This window comes from Lygodium microphyllum, chromosome 21, assembly GCF_053477565.2.
Source record: "Lygodium microphyllum isolate KBCC chromosome 21, Lygodium_microphyllum_v1.1.10, whole genome shotgun sequence".
NCBI lineage: Eukaryota > Viridiplantae > Streptophyta > Polypodiopsida > Schizaeales > Lygodiaceae > Lygodium > Lygodium microphyllum.
The window spans coordinates 71648665-71655210 of NC_141155.1; the positions used below are offsets into that span (position 1 = coordinate 71648665).

Sequence of the window (6546 nt, forward strand, 5' to 3'; positions counted from 1 at the left end):
CATGTTTAAGTACTCTCCTTGCCATCTCTAATTTCCTTTTGAGTTCATGAATTTTTTCTTCCTCTCTTGTCTGGGTGACATTTAGTACCATGTTCAAGAAGGCTTTTGCTTTATAAGCATCCATGTCTCCACATCTTTAGCTTTGCTATCAGCCATAATGTGTTCACTCTTTGAATGTGCCAAGCGGTAAGTAAAATCTTTAATCATGTCATCATTTTTAGCTGCCTATTCTTCCACCTTCCCTTTCATTTTCTCCAATCGTTATCTCTAGTATTATGCAAGGGTAGTGATTACTTGCTCTTGGTCTCACCATAATGTACTCATTTATTCCTTTTCTTAGTTCTAGCACTCTACCTATTGCCTTAGGATGGACTGGTCATGGAGTGCTATGTAAAGTTGGTTATGCAACTCTGTCATCTTCTTCTTGGCCTCTTCATCTCTTTACACCTTTGCCACATGCAGCTCTTGTCTTGCTTTCTCTATTTGCCTCTTTAGATCCTTGTTTTCCAACTCTAGACATTTATTTTTCCTAGACTTTAAGGCACAAAATAGCCACATGGCTCTTCCTTTCATCTTTGTATAAGTCTTTCAAATATTTCTCTATTTGTATTTCCTTTAAGGCCTCCTTTAGAGTGTTGAGAAATCAAATGATATATGCCCATAGAGGCTGGATGTGTGCCCTAAAGAGGTTTGCCCATAAGTGGCTTTGTATGAGAGATAGATAATGATGTATGCTCTAGGAAGAGTAGAACCATCCAAAAGCTATATAAGCATGTACTTGGGTCTATTTTCATTGCAAGGTACCATCATTTTGTGACACTCAAGATTGTGTTTATGAGTCCAAGTTAATCTATCTTGGAGCCTAATTCACTTGAGTTACAATCCTTTATCTCATTCATGTTTTATGTGTATAACCTCTGTCCGCCATAGCTAGCATAGCTCTAGATCTATGTTTCTCAACATGGTATCAGAGCCATGGTGAGCTATGTCTAGCTACACCCATTCTCTCCTCTACCTCTACTATCTCATTTTTTGGTCCTTATAGTAATGATAGTGGTTTAGCTTAGAAGGAGTAGAATTAGCTTGGTACTGTAGGAGAGGGAGAAAGAGGCTAAAGCTTAGTTGCTAGGATTTTTGCAGCTTGCTGCTCTTAAGAAGAGGTAAGAGGAAGAAGAGTATTAGCCATGAGGGACCCTATCAAGCCCATCGCCTCCATCAATGGCATCGAGACCACCAAGCCCCTTGTCTCAGGCGCTATATTTGAGGGACTGAGGCCGCGAGAGGGCCGATCTAGGATACTTTCGAGTGAGATGAGAAAGAGTTCTTGTAGCAAAGCAATGGTGGGCCTCACTTCCACCCACATTGCAATTGTTCTGGGCAACAGCATGGCTGAGCAGAATGCTTTGAGGGAGAAGCTGCCTGCCACTCAGGCCAGGGTGAACATGAGCACCGACTACTGGTACGGGCATGATTGTCCCAAGTATCTTGGCCCATTCTCCTCCCAGACACCATCCTACTTCAAGGGAGAATTCCCAAGGGCTTATGGCTGGGACACTACTGGTCTCTCGACAGACCTGAAAGCCTTCACGAAGAACCGTGCATTGGAGGTGATTCACAATCGATGGGACATGCCGGACGCAATGGGCTGCATATTCCCAGAGGTGATGGAGAAGTACATGAGGGTGGATTTGAAGGAGCTTGTGTGGTTCAAGGCCGAGGCCTAAATCTTCTCGGAAGGAAGTTTGGACTACCGCCTGCGAACATTCCTACTGTGCTGCTGCATACTAGCGGCAAGAAGGATATGCTCCACCAATTCTTTGGGGACCTTGAAGCTCAGAAGGAGGCCATTAATCTCTGCACAAAGGGATGGAGAAAGCTGGACGAGCACTTGTGCAAAATTGAAGTAGCATTAGAGAGTAGGTACCAAGAGATTGTCGAACAAGAGAAAGTGTTAGATTCCAGAATGATGCAAAATCAAGTATCCTTGGACAAGAGAGAAAGCTTGATCGCTAGTTGAGAGCAAGCCTCGCTTACGCGTGTGCAGGAGCAAAAAGAAGCCACCATTGCAGCCATTCGAGAGTAGAAGCGGATCTATCATTAAAAATATTTTTTAAAAACCCCTTAGGTTTACAACATTAAAAGTTTTTTTTAAACCCCATTTGCACTCATATTCTTAGATATATCCAATCCCTATCACACTATCTTTTACTTCAAACTCATTTATGCACTCATTTTAAAAGACACTTCCTATTTGAAACTTGAGCACTTCTCAAATTTTCTTTGTGAAAGGCTATTGTATGCGGGTTTTCTTGATATCCATCTTTTTTTTTTTGTAAAATGGAGCTCTCATAATCAAAATCCTTTTTTTAATCCCACAAATTATTCTGTAAGGAGTTAGACACTACCGAGAAATTAAAATTCAGTAAGACCTCTCCATATCTTGGACATATAAAAGCTATAATGGATCCCCTTTAAAAAAGTCCAGAAAAACCATGTGCTAAATCACACCAAAAGTCACAAAGTCCAAATAAAGCCTCAAACTCTATGTATCCCAAGATTTATGAAATAGTTTTCAACAAGCCATGTATGTCTAAAAGAATCTACCATGTCAAAACAATGTCAGATTATAACAATCACATGAAGCAAAACAACCATGTCAAGAAGACTGAAGCAAAAGAGAAATACTGCACACCAACAAAAGGGATAAGAAGCACAAAGAAGTTGAAGAAGATACTTTTTGCTTTGCTGACAACAAAGAATTTCCCTTAGTGGATCTTGTTTCCCATAGTAGATGTAAAAACCCTACCAAGATGTAAAAGTTTCAAGCCTTAACTTGACCAGGCTGCCAAAGAGCTAGTATCCTGGTCCATGTTTACATGCAGGGGTAGGGGGGGCAAAAGCTAGCAAGGGTAGAGACTCATGATTTGAGGGGGGGTGTTGAGAAATCAAATGATATATGCCCATAGAGGTTGGATGTGTGCCCAAAAGAGGTTTGCCCATAAGTGGATTTGTATGAGAGATAGATAATGATGTATGCTCTAGGAAGAGATATCCTAAATCCCATAAGCACAGTGAGGAAGAGTGGAACCATCCAAAAGCTATATAAGCATGTACTTGGCTCTATTTTCAATGTAAGGTACCATCATTTTGTGACACTCAAGATTGTGTTTATGAGTCCAAGTTAATCTATCTTGGAACCTAATTCACTTGAGTTACAATCCTTTATCTCCTTTATGTTTTATGTGTATAGCCTCCGTCTGCCATAGCCTGCATAGCTCTAGATCCGTGTTTCTCGACATAGAGTTATTATATCCTTGGTGTATATCGACATTTACCTCATTTTATCCAATTGAGAGACTTTGAAAGTCTCCTTTTCTGCTTCTAGCTCGATGAGTGTAGCTTTTCTTTCCTCATTCATACTCTTGCATTTGCTTTGGAGCTCTATGCACTATCTATGGTATTGAAGTACTAGATACCTCAAGGCGTGTACCTTTGGATGTTGGCGGGATTCCACATCAACTACTAGTCTATTGGCTCTGACTTTGTTGGTGTAATATTTCCACATGAAATATTAATGATCCTAGAACTCCGCACATCCCGCACAAGAGCAACTTAAAAGCAATTTTTTGCAACAATAAAATTTTGAACTAAGTACTCCCTTCCCGTGCACTAGCAAACTCCACGCGCATCGTGTGTAAGAGGCCGTGGCTTAAAACCCGTAGCCTACGTGGGAACACCCCTTCAAGGGGGAAAAGGGATAATGGATAAATTTTTGGCAAATTTTTTTATGGATAAACTCCCCTCCCCTTCAGCCGTTGCATGGCGGGGGAGAGGGAGTGTGAGAGGAGTGGGTGTGGAGTAGGAGAGCATTGGGGGAAAGGAGGCATGTTGCCTGCCATGTGTATGGTTACCCCCCCTTACAAGCCTATAAGAACCCCCCAAATCTAGAGGCAAGGGGAGGGAGAAGGACGTCATGCTACTACCTATCGCCATCACGCTGCCATCACACCGCCGCCTGGCCGCTGCCATCATCTTCACCACCATCATCATCTTAATCATCATCATTATCAACATCATCGTCGTCATCTTCACCTCCCTCCTCATCATCCTCTCCAATCATTCTCTCTCCACGTCATCGTTGGACAGAAGCTTACAAGCTTCTAATTAGAAGCTTCTAAGTAAGGCTTTCATAAGCCTTATTCGCCCACACCTCTTGGTTTTTTAAAACCGAGTTTACAAGGGCCGATTCCTGCAAAGGGAAGTAAGTTCGCGGGTAGTAGGGAGTTCGAAAAACGGATAAAGGGCAAGGGGAGTTTGCTGAGTTGAGATCTATGACATTGATGGCTCTTAAGCAAAAGTCATGAGACGCACACGCGGGAGCTTCCACCCTGAGTACGTGAGTGGACAACGCTCCGATTCTTAATGCCTAGGTTCCGATAGTATTTTCACATGAAAAGGATGCATTAAGCATGTTTTTTTTAAAGGGAAATTTAAATGCATTTACCCATTCGATTTATAAAGCTTAATGGCATGTCAAGCACTTGTATTTTTCTTGTACCTCTGTGGTCAAGAGTAGTTGCAAATTTGAACGCATGATGCATAAGTTATAAGAAGAAATTGTGCGAAGGCGTCCTTGTGGCATCTCGAAGGATAGGGAATATAACACATAACATATTTAGGCAATAAATTCTTGATTCTGTCTCGCGATTAAGGTAATCATAGACGGACATTAAATGATGTCCGAATAGTTGCATAGATGGAAAGGATATATGTATCTTGCAAATTGCATGCGATGATACTTCATTTTCAGTCTGGTTAAGTGCTAAAGGAAGGATTAATTTGATGATGGACTCATGGTATTTGCTCATACATGGAGTTCTTTTTATCAAAGTTTGAATGCATATTCATTAAGAATATTAAATCTTTGATTTTGTTGCATCAACATAGTATAGGGTAAGGAAAAGAATGATCTCTAAGTTGCATAAAAGCCGAAGGTCTATGGGCTGAAGTTGCATACTCGCATGGAATGATGCATCTCACCTAGTTACCTACATCTGTTAGGGGAAAGTACTTGCAAGTTTGGAATGAAGTATTTGCATCTTTAAAAGTAAAAATCATCTTAAATCGTGGGTTGGTTGGAGCTACTAAGTAATTCGCATATAGTTGAATAGCTTACATGAGAATCATAAAGGTATGATTAGTTAGTGTATGACAATCACCTCTAAGTGCTAGGTAGGGTTAAGTTACGCAAAAATTCTGCCTAGTATCGCACTTGGTTTGCCGACCTAATATTTCCGATCCCAAAGATCCTACCCAAATTCTCGAAAATGTTAGGTTATCTAATCGCCCATGCAAAAACGATCTAGGGTTCTCACCCTAAGAATCAATTGACCAAATACTAAACCTCCGTATGAATTTAGGATCCCTAGGGCCAAGCATTATAGGCCTAGTAGGGCTAGGGTTGGATTGGGTCAATAGGACTCCCAAACCCTATATCTTAGTCAAAGGTATTCTGACCAAGGAATTCTGTGTGATGGAAAAAATAATCCCACAAGCTAGGTGTGACACTTATCTCATGCAACAAGTTGCAACATCGCATGGTTTTATGACCAAATCACAAAATGGTATTGCCACTCCTTAGAACAAGGTTGGTGAGTCCTAAGTACAAGTCAAATTATCTAGAGGATGAGTAGTCATCCTACTACATCACCTTCCCTTGGGGCTGATTTGCCAAGTTAGGAAAATTATAAATTGTCTAGCAAGCAATTGACCAATCAAGTGAGGACAACGGGGTTGTCCAAGACTTATCAACTGTAATAAAAGGAAACCTAAAGTATTGACAATTTGGATTAACAGGGTATAAACCCTAACCCAAGGAAAAAGGGTAAACAAGCAACTCAGCTTACGAAACCCTTGGGATCTTGCCAAGTCGCGATCGATCCTGGATCGAATGCTGGATGTATTCGAAGAAAAGGATTCACACCTTAGCAGTTGGCCGTACAAACAACCACTGGAGTGCTTGTGTTTGTACACCTAGGAGCACTGTTTGTACTTTTTTTAAAATCAAGAAACTAATGCCGAAAAAATAATTAATGCTTTAGGTTGAAAGCCTAGAGGGAGAGGCAGTATCAGTTACCCCTGACTGTATGCCTGACCCTATCCAAGGGAGTTGTTAGCTGCGCCGGGTACGTGGACCGAACCCACCGCGAGAGGTCTCTCCGTGGGTGCTACTTGGAGCAGGAGGATGCTTGGGTGCCAGGGGGGGCTTTGGCCATAAATCCCTTGCCTCTGGGTCTTGCACAAGAGGCCGACGTGACTCGAGATTGGATCTCGAGGCCTGCATACTAGTCAACGGGTGGAAACTTGGAATAGCGATCCCTAAGGATTGCTGGAATAGCCTTCGGGCAGATTATGGAATTGCCTTCGGGAAAATTATGGATTAGCCTTCGGGCTAGATTATATGATGTATTCCAAAGATTGATAAATAAAGATCAAATGTTGAAAAGGAACTTACTTGACATTGTTTTTCTTTGTTAGTGCCTAAGT

At 41.5% G+C, this 6546-nt stretch overlaps 1 pseudogene; it reads left to right on the top strand.

Annotated features, from left to right (window-relative positions):
- Positions 1–1337: 1337 nt before the first annotated feature.
- LOC148018131 (chlorophyll a-b binding protein 13, chloroplastic pseudogene) lies at positions 1338–1724 on the top strand (annotated as a pseudogene).
- Positions 1725–6546: the final 4822 nt, after the last annotated feature.